Genomic DNA, 11,402 nt, shown 5'->3' with positions numbered 1-11,402 from the left:
TTCATTGAGAATGGAGGCACAATCCTTGTTGAACTCGTACTTGGGCACATACGGATCCGACCTCTTTCTTTTCTGGAAAGGTTGTCCGGATGTGTCTGCCGCCCATACCCCTTTTCTCTTGTCTTCCTTCTTGGCCGACTGGGTAGGCCGATTATCTTTTTTATCGGATCTTTTGTAATCCGTTGGAAGTTTCACAGCACATAATTCCATTGCCTGAATGTAGGCCTCCGCCTCCATAAGCGCCTCGTGAAGAGTAGAGACCCTCTTCCTAACCAAGTCAAACTTAAAGGTTGATCCGTCTTTTAAACCTTTAAAGAAATCAGTATAGGCAACGTCATCAGACAGCCCCTGGATTTGGATCCTCATCAGGTTAAACCGCCTGACATATGATCGGAGCCCCTCTTTATCTCCCTGCTGGATTGCCCCTAGATCAAGGCTTGTTTTCTTGGCCGGGATGTTCATAGAAAAGTTGGACGTAAACCAGTAGGCTAAGGTCCTGAAATTATTGATGCATCCGGCTGGGAGGTTACCAAACCAACGTTGAGCAATCCCTTTCAACGTTGCCGGGAAGCACCTACACCATGAGGCATCGTCCAAACCCTGCAAATACATCAGGTTGGTGTATGCCATGAGGTGATCTTCCGGGTTGGTGGTACCGTCATAGGCACCTACTAATACGTTCTTGATCTTAGCCGGTTGGGTCATCTCGGTGATTTCTCTGGAAAACGCCGTTGGCTGTTCCCCAAGGTTGAGCAGCCGAAGCTGCCAGTCTGTAGGCTGGAGAGGCGGCTGCTGATGCCCCCCGAAAAGACCCGTTTGGGCATACGGAGATCCAAAAGGCGTGTGCGGAGTTCCATGCAGTGCCGGTTGGATCATATGAGGGTCGGATCGAGCGGAAACCTCGCTCGCCTGGCTGTCATAGTTTGTTCTCGAAAGGTTGATGTAGAAGCTGTCTCGGAACGCTGCTGAGTCTTTTTATCTTGAATTAGCGTCCGGGCATCAGAATAGACTTTCTTGGTTCCATCCGGCTGAATGTGCCGGACGGGCTTTCTGACTCCGTCTATAGGAGTGTGTATCTTTGAGAAATCAAAGGGCCTTGTCGGCATTTTTGACTTCGGATGCGGGGTAGGTGCTCTACCCTTGACTGTTTTGGCTGTCTGTTTTGCCAAACGCCTTTCTTCCGCCTGACCCTTACGGGGGCCGGCTGTATTGTCCAGAAGGCCTCTGATCTCTCCTTTGAAGCTCATCATCATGTTTATGAGTTCATCTCTGGAAACTGGGGTGGCTCCCTCTGGAGCGGGAGTCAACCCAAGCGGTCCCCTGGTGGGATGACTTGGGCCTGTCGGCTGCTCTGCTCGTTCCCTCTTGTCTTTAGAACGAGTGTGCTTGGTTCTGAAGGAACCATCGGCAGCTGTGTAGGCTTCAATCTCATGATTGTCGGATGTGTCTTGGTCCGAGTGGACCTCAACCTCACCAGCAGGTTGACTAATGTTACCCGGCTGTACCGGTTCTGAAGTCATCTAGAAAGTACTCTCCCCACAGACGGCGCCAGATGTTTGGGGGTTTTTTATGTGTCCTACGGGAGAGTTACAATTTCCTAGAATGCTCCTTCCTTCGCCTGTACCTGCACAAATAACGGAATACTCCGGCTGGGGCTGGGGTGTTCCGCCTCCAAAGATTAAGTTAGTCTCTTTCTAAAGGTGGAAATAAGACAATAAATGCTTCTCGATTTGAGAGCGTTTTGCAAGGGGATTTGTGTTTTGTTGGTTTTTGGGAAAATGATTCGATCCCCATAAATGAGGTATGCCCTTACTATTTATAGTAGGGGAGAGCAGTACCTCAATTAGGGTACAAAGACACGTGTCGCAAAGGGATTGGGCCTTTGCTGACCGTTGCAAACTTGACACGTGGCAGGCTTTTATTGGGCCACGTGTCTTAGGGTATTTTTACCCTAAACAGCTTTGATTCCTTATTTTGTGATATAAGGATACATAGGCATCTTAAATTAAGAGCAAGCCATCAAATTGTTAATTTTGTAAAAAATAAACAACCTTAAAAATAAATATGTGCAAAATATTATTTCAAAATAAAAGTTCAAAACTATTAAAAAAAACAAACTTGGATATTTGACACACACAACTCACTTAGCCATTCGCCCCCCCCCCAACCCTAACCCACGAACCTAGATCAACCCAAACCCACCCAACCCTAACCCATTTAACCCACAAACCCAGCTCGACCCACCCCCCGACCCATCTTGACCCACCTTCAAACCCGCCTAACCCACGAACCCAGCTCGACCCACCCATGACCCATCTAACCCACGAACCCAGCTCGAACCACCCACGACCCGTCTAACCCACAAACCTAACCTTAGTGTGTCCGATTTCTCCGACCCAACACACGACCCGACCCACCCTACCCTACATGGGTCGTGTCGTGTGTCATGAAACCCCAACTTGTGACCTACCTAACAACCCTAACTCAACTCGCACAACCAGCACGGTGGACACCTCTACCTGCCGACAAGAAGACCGAGTGATAAAGAGACAGGAGGCACTTCAATTTTTAGGATTTTCATGATTTTTTCTTCTCTTTATGATTCCCCTTTCTCACAATAAGTCTACCATAGGCATTCCCCTTCATTTTATTTCATGAGTTTGTTTTCACCCTTTCCATTTCAATAAAATGAGCATTTATTTACTTGCATATGATCATTACATCACATTTAAAATAAAAATAAAAAATCTTTGCCAAACTAAGCACAAGGTAACCAATGATTTGAGGTACCCCTTGTAGCCACATTATATCACCTCTACCCTATTCAAATATACAATCCTTTCTTGATAAACCACTTTGAGCCTCGTCTAACGATTGACCTTCACTTGTTCAACCCACATCACCTAACGTTGGGATAGGATAGTATGCAATTTCCAAAGCAAAAGCTTGAGTGACTTACCAAAGTTCCAATAGTCTCAAAAGTTCAATAAAAGTGTGCAAAAGGGCAAGTGTTCCAATGTCTTTGATATGAACACTTCTCAGATTGCATCTCTTATCGAGTGCTCGGCACCGTGCCTAAGAAACATGAATGCCAAGTGAGTGATAGACCGCATGGTCGGGATTGCCCACACTTATCCAAAGAAGATTCAAATGCAAATTTCAAATACAAAAACAAAGATATTAAGTTCAAAAGTGAGAAAACCTCAAGCATACAAATACCAAAAATTCAAATGTAAGGTTGCACACCTTGGGGGCTTACTTTGGGTATTGAGTCTTTATCCCTTCTTCTTCAACCTTTAGCCTAACCCCGTTACAACCCTTGAAAGACCTCCTTGGGTATACACACACTTGTGTGAGGTTCGGCTAGAGCTACATTCGGCTTGATTCCTAATGGATACGTAGGCAACCTCACATTAGGATGTGGTCGTAATAAAAATGCATTCACTCCTATTCACATTCATGCATGATCATATCAAGGATCTCCAATACTCATCCCTATCCATTTAGAGCTAGACTTGGGGGCTTGACCCTTACTTCATTAGCCTACCTACCCTAAGAGTCACCATCATTTGACTCTTCTCAAAATATGTTTCCATACCCTTAGCCTTGGCAGTCTAACCTTAGTGTCACTCTCATACACATCACAAATATGTAGCCAAATAATCCTTCCCTTAGGACCCTTTCTCATGAAATCTTGATATAACCCTCAGCATGCCTTGTCATCTTCGAATCACTCATTATCATAATCATCATTGCATCACAAAGTATGAGGTACTTAGCCTCCGAGCCTAAAAATACTTTCATTATTGAATCATCAATCTTTACACCATGAGATACAACGATTAATGCATACACTTGATTAAGCTTACTCAACATGAATCATCACTTATTCATTCTTTTCATCTTGAGGAAGTTCAAAAAACATCATTTTTCACCAACATTTTACCGTCATTCATTTTTCACATATTTCTTTTCGGGAGAAAGTCAGTACCCTCCACAAAAATGACGGAAATTTTTTGCTTTTTCTGCATTTTTCGAGTTGCACGACCACAATCACCACACAATGCACACATGAGTCATGTTGTGTCACCGCATTGAGTTAAGTATACACATTGAGTCACATCACATCGAGTCGATTTGAGCACATTGAGTCACACAATGAGTCGAGTAACACTAAGCCTTGAGTCAATCTCAAGCCAACCAACCACAATGAGTCCAGGCCAGTACACCAAGTCTTGGTTCAGCCCCAAGAAAACCACCATCAAAGTCCTTTTACGATATTTGATTTTACAAGATGCAATAATTCATCGAAGCTCCTGTTCGCAGCCAATTGAACAATTTCACCATCCGTCACCGATTCTTTGAAGCTCTTATTTGCAGCTAATCGAACACTCTCACCATTCCAAAAGCAATTCTTTAAAGCTCCTGTTCGTAGCCAATCGAACGCTCGCACCTTTCCAAAGCTCTTTTGTTCAGAGACGCGTGAACATTTCTTTTAAAAACTCTTTTGTTAAGAGACGAGTGAACATTCCTTAAGTAAGCTCCTGTTCAGAGACGAGTGAACATTCCTTGAGAAAGCTCTTGTTCAGAGACGAGTGAACATTCCTTGACTAAGTTCTTGTGTTGAGAGACGAGTGGACATTATAGCGCTCCCTGAGAATGCGGAGGTTGTCCCACAAAATTGAAGACGGCTCTAAGCAAAGTGGTCTTCGACAACGCTCCATGAAAATGTGGAGGTTGTCACCCCTGATTTGAGAAGATAGCTTGAAGCGTAGCGATCTTTGACAGCGCTACCTGAGAATGTGGAGGTTCTCACCCCTGATTTGAGAAGATGGCTCGAAGTGTAACAGTCTTTGACAGCGCTCCCTAAGAATGTGGAGGTTGTCACCCCTGATTTGAGAAGATGGCTCGAAGCGTAGCGATCTTCGACAGCGCTCCCTGAGAATGTGGAGGTTGTCACCCCAGATTTGAGAAGATGGCTCGAAGCGTAGCGATTTTCGACAACGCTCCCTAAGAAATCGTAGGTAGTCACCCTAACTTGAGAAGATGGCTCGAAGCGCAGCGGTCTTCGACAACGCTCCCTGAGAATATGGCGGCTTTCAAACATCACAAATTTGATTTGATGTTACCCAGAGCGTGTGCTCGGCAATCTCAGACACACGTTTCTTTCCCCCTTAAACTCCTTTATTTGTAGAATTGACGCTTTCTGTAGGTATCGGCGTTAAAAAGGATGGTTTAGGATCGCAGAACGTTCTGAATCATTCTCCGTCCCTTTTAATCTACTTTGACTTTAGTTTTCAAAACTTACGTTTCTCAAAACTCAGTCAAAGTGGGGGCTTCTGTAGACACCTGATTATGTCTCCTAAAAAATTAAACCCAGTGATGAGTACCTTTCACGCCTTTGATTAACGAGCTTGGTAAAGAGTTGAAGAGTCTCGTGTAATTACCCTAAGCCTTGACCATACCCCTAACCTTACCTATTTAAACCCAAAAATCATTCATTTCGTGTCTTTAAAATCATTCATTTCGTGTCCAACTCATAAAAATGTCCAAACCAGATTATTTTGGTCCATAATCCTGGTCTAATTATTGATTAGTTGGATGGGGCTTGAAAAGAGCTTTCCAATGATATATAATAAGCCCAAATTCGACTTAAAACGAATAAGTTATGGCCAAAATACTAAACCGAGCCCAAACCGGACCTAGGTCCACCTTACCTACGACCCAATGATCATGTGAGGGTCCAAATACCATATTCCAAATCCTAAACCCATTAGGATTCCTTAGGAGCTTCTAGAAGTCTCCAAAGGTATCTAATTTATCCTTTCCGAAAAAGATAAAGATCAAAAGAGTTCGAAGCCGAATAAAACTTCTCTTATGATAGTCCTTATCCCGATCAAATTCAAAGACGTACGGATATATTTTGTTAATCCAATTCTATTGGAAATCAAATTCCATACGGCTATTTATCTTTAGAAATCATCGCAGGACGACAGAACCAATGCGCCGAGATAATCCTATCGCGCCGCGATAGCTCTATCGCCCCGCGATGGACACTGTCGCGCCACGATAAGTCTATCACCCCGCGATGAAACCTGTTCTATTCCGATTGAAATTCGTGTCTTTTTTATCGTACAAACTCTCTTTTTTCCCTATAAATAGAGGTCGTTTTCCCTGTTTTCAAATCAGCTAGAACCATCAATCATAAGCTATAACCACCTAGCTCCAATCATCATCAATCATTATCAATCATCCATGTTCTTAGCCTAAACACATCCTTGATACAATACCTCCTTCGCGAGATTCGAATAATCCAAGCCATCTTCGACGTTGCCTTCGACCTCGACGTGAAAGGTTGATAGTTTTGAGGGTTTGGTCTCAAATCTATATTTCAATTCATATTTGAGTTATTTATTTTATTGATTTAACTTTCTTGAAGTTTACTAACGTGTGTATTGTTTTAATAGCAAGAAGGTTGAGGCATCAAAGTGAGTAATTTAATCACCCTTATTATTTGATTTTGGAGTAGAAATCATGTTATGTTAATTTCTAGTATCATGTTTAGGATGTTATTATGATTTCTAGTATCATGTTTAGGATAATGCTTTGATTTTTATTATTAATGACATGCTAGGATTTGTTATTAATTCGTTTAGTATCATGCCTAAGATCTTACTATTAATGATGTTTTGATGATGTTATTATTATGATGATTGTTGTATTAATCATATGTTGCCTGATTATTCATGATTTGTTGTTATTGCTTGATCACGCCCCTTTTTGCAAAGGGAATTTGTACTTGAAATCATGTTTGATAAGATAATTAATAATTGAATTTAGGTTTAATATGATTTTAATTCAAGTGATCATTAATAATAGATTTGATTGTGCATTACTAATCAACCAACATAGATTAAACAGGTTTAGGATTAATTTGATTTTGTATGTTGATCGAAAAGCGCACATGAATGTCATAAGAATTGAGTAGAGGCCTATTTAGGGCGGGTTCAATATGTTTTAGGTTGGATTCGTACCATCATTCCTGAACATCCAGTCATGGTTCCGGACCACTATGGAGTTACTGATCTCCATGGTCGTGAATGGGGTGTTTCACACCCGTGAACGATTTACAAATTCCTAAAACTTGTTGGCGACTCTTTTATCTCTAGCTTATTTTCCTTGGAACGCCGCCATGCCTAAAAGCATGATCCACAGTAGAGCTCAATGAGAGTTGAAAAATTCCTTACACAATGGTAGTGTATTTTTTGTGTACTACTATGCATGTACTAACTCCATAATATACCAGCTATATACTCTGTAAATACTTTGTATGTCTCACTAGTTATAAAAAAAAAAAAAAAAAAAAATCAAGCTCAGCTAATAATGTACATATGAAAAAGATACGGAGTAATTGTTAATCATGCTCTTATTAAATTGTAATATAAATTATCTGGATTTAGGAACTCTCCCTCATTTGTAGACCCCTTAATCCCTTACTTTGTTTTGAAAACAATTATGGTACTGCACGTCTGCACTATTGCATCATGTATAGGCCTATAGGCTATAGCAATAGCAATATGCCAACACCATAACTCTGTAAGATGAAAGGTATATTCGGTATTCCAGGCAATCATGAAAATCGTTGCTCAAGAATAAAAATGAGAAGGAAATTTCTTCCCCTTGAAAGAGGCATCAAGTTAGGCAATTACGGTTAGAACAAAGTTATAATTTTTATTGTAGATACGGTTGTATCATATAGTACTTGTACGGTAGATAGGGTTGTACACTGGTTCAAAATTAGACCGGACCTGACCTAGACCTGAATGGACCGAGATCTGAATCATTGATTTTTAAAGACCGGAGACCGGACCTGAATCAACAGGTCCGGTTCCAGTCCAGACCTGAAAAATCAAGTCCGATTCGGGTTTGGACTTGATTATTTAATTTGTTTTGTCTTTTTTTTTTTTACAAAAATAAAAACTCTGTTGGACCTGTTTATAGACCTGTTTATGGACCTGCTTAGACCTGATATGGACCTATTTAGACTAGGGGTGGGACTTCGGTCTGACGGTTCGGTTTGACCTCGGTTTGAGTCGGTTTCGGTTTGGAGCGGTTCGGATTGAAACGGTTTAGTTTAGCTGGCGGGTCGGTTTGGGTTAGTCACGGCTCGGTTTGGTTTCGGTTTATTTCTTTGCGGTTTAAATTCGGTTTGGGTCATAAGCGGGTCGGTTTATAAACGATTCGGATTATGTCGGTTCAGTTTGATACGGGTCGGTTTAAGGGGCGGGTTTACCCGGGTCAATGTCAGTTCGGTTTACAAACGGTTTGGATCAAGCCGGTTTGGTTTGAAATGGGTCGGTTTAGGGGCGGATTACCCGGGTCAATATCGGTTCGGTTTATAAACGGTGCGAATCATGTCGGTTCAGTTTGAAATGGGCCGGTTTAGTAGAGGGTTTACACAGTTCAATTGGTTCGATTTATGAACGGTTGGATCATGTCGGTTCGGTTTATAAGCGGTTTGGGTCATGAATTCATGATTGTTTTAAAGATCGCGTCATGACCATGATTTAATGAGTTGATACTTATAATACGATAAATCGATAATTAAGAATGTACAAGTATTCAATTAGATTGATCAACAAGTGTTTTAAACTTTTAAGTTTTAATAATCAGATATGTAAATATGTTTATCGATTGTAGTACATAGCAATAATTCAATGAGGCAATGATACTTATGATAGTATGATAATGATACCAACCGTACATTCGTATGATATGATATACATAATAATTAATCTATAATTACATATACATTAACAATATCGTATTGAATCAATTTCCATTTCCAAACATTGCATTTCTTATAAATTATAACTTACACGAGATTAAATGGATTCGTTATTTAGTTTGTTACTTTATTTAGATTACTAACTCAAACAACATAATAAGTTAAATGGACGAAATCACGAAATCACTAATTAAAGTGGTGATGAAATCATTATGCAATACTAATGTACGAATAGTCAAATATACAACGGTTAGATTGAATGCCCATGAAAAACAATGGTTAGATTTTCATTACTTTATTAGTTATTAGTATTATTACTTATTAAGTTATTATTAGTTTATTATATATACTGATATACAGTCACAGACTCACAGATATATATAATATACATATAGACTATAGAGATGTCAGATATTGATGTGCATTAACTCATTAAGTCATTAACGGGTCGGTTTAAACGGTTTCGGTTCATAAACGAGTCGGTTTAAACGGTTAGCGGGTTACAAATGGTTCGGTTTAAACGGTTTTTTTTTCGGTTTAAACGGTTTCGGTTTATAAACGGTTCGGGTCATTAACGGGTTTATAAACCATTCGGTTCGGTTTCGTTTCGGCTCGGATTTGCGCAGTTTGGTTTGTTATCGGTTTACGGTCCGTAACGGGTTGACATTGAGCGGTTCAATTCGGTTTCGGTTTGATATTGAACGGTTCAGTTCGGTTTTCGGTTTATATTTATCGGTTTATAAACGGATCGGTCCGTGATGGTTCTGTTCGGTAACGGGCGGTTTCACGGTTCGGTTTGAAAAGTCCCACCCCTAATTTAGACCTAATATGGACCTGTTTAGACCTGATATGACCTGTTTGGACCTGTTTAGACCTGTTTAATAAATAAATAAAAAATGCAGCTTTACCGGTTTCAGGTCCGGACCTGAAAATTCTGGTTTTTACCAGAACCGGACTGGAAACCCGGTATCATGGATTTTTTAAGGACTGGGACTGGACCTGAATTCACCGATTCGATCTAAACGAGTCCGATTCAGGTCAGTTTTTAAATCCGGGCCAATTTGTGTACACCCCTAACAATAGATGGTAAAACAGTTAGAAGCAAATATGTTATTTTTGCTCAATTGGGAGCTTCACGTTAGCTAATGAGAAAAATATGAATAAGGTTGTAAGGTTACTTTGTATTATCTTATTTTGTCTGAACTCATTAACCATTACCGTATCTTATTTGAATTTGTTAAATAACTTTATTTTATCAATTTATCTTATTGAATCCTATTTACCCTATCTTATTTGATTTGAATTTAAAATTGTAACTATGATCTACCTTATCTTATTAGTTCTTATCTTATTTTAAATTCAAATCTTATCTGGTCTGATCTTATCCAAACTTATAACTCCCTCCGTCCCATAATACATGAGACGTTGGGTGGACACATACTTTAAGAAAACTACAAGCGAGTCCATTTAAAACATTTATTCATTTTATAAAAGATTCTCATTTGTATTTTTGTATTGTAAGAAAACAAAAAGTGGGGGATGTGGGGGTAGTGAGGAAAGAGAAAATGTAGGATTTAATTGAGTTTTGGAGTTTGAGGTCTCAAAGAGAGTATAGAAAAATATTTTTTATTAGTGGTCCCATTCCATATTTAATAACGTGTCAAGTATTTTGGGACGAACGAAAATGGTAACTGTGTGAAGTATTATGAGACGGAGGGAGTAATATTTATCTTCTCTCATTTAAATTTGTAATAATACCTAATTAACGTGGGGTAAACAATTTGTAAAAGAAATAATGAATTTTTATACTCCCTCCCTTCCTTTTGGATGTAAAGTATTTTTTTGTATGTATAATTTTCAATGGACATTATAAAGTTTGAAAGTACATTTGATATTCAAGAAGGGGTTTGACTTGAGTGCGGTAACAATTAGTAAACTTATAAAATTTTCTAAAAACAAAGGGGAACCAGCGGAGGTTCCTGCATAGCAAAAACAATAGAACAATAAAAGTGATAAAGACACCAAAATTTATTGAGCTTTAGCTCCACTTAGAGCCTACATCCTCTCTATCTAATTATTCTTATTCATCAACTCATCAGAATATAACAAAAGCAATTATAACAAGTGTTTATCTAATAAATCTAAACAATCCCCACACCTAACTCAAGATCGGGGTCAACACGCACTTCATCTCACAAGCACTCACACTTGACCTCACAATTGCTACCCAATTACTAACCCTTTAGTGATTCAATTACAAACACTCAAATTCCCTTAATAAAGTTTTTTCACAAAACTATATGGTAAGAGACAATGAAACTCATTTAACCCAAAACTACCCTACCACTATAAGTTGATTGGGGTGTTTGGTGGTAAATTGATTCAAAAAGCTCATTTCATCAAAATAAGCTCATTTTCAATGAGCTACTTAAATGAGTTTTTCATCAGCCTATTAAAGTATTTTAAGGTGTAATGACAATTTATATCTTCATTTAACCCAAAACTATCATACCATTATAAAATATGTCAATATATTCATTGGTTTTTTTTCAAACTCAAATATTTGTAAGAAACTAATTATTTACCAAATATTTTTATACAATCAGTGAATACA

This window comes from Chenopodium quinoa, unplaced genomic scaffold (genome assembly GCF_001683475.1).
Source record: "Chenopodium quinoa cultivar QQ74 unplaced genomic scaffold, ASM168347v1, whole genome shotgun sequence".
Taxonomy (NCBI): domain Eukaryota; kingdom Viridiplantae; phylum Streptophyta; class Magnoliopsida; order Caryophyllales; family Amaranthaceae; genus Chenopodium; species Chenopodium quinoa.
The sequence above is the reverse complement of the archived record's forward strand: the minus strand, read 5'-3'. Positions refer to the sequence as shown.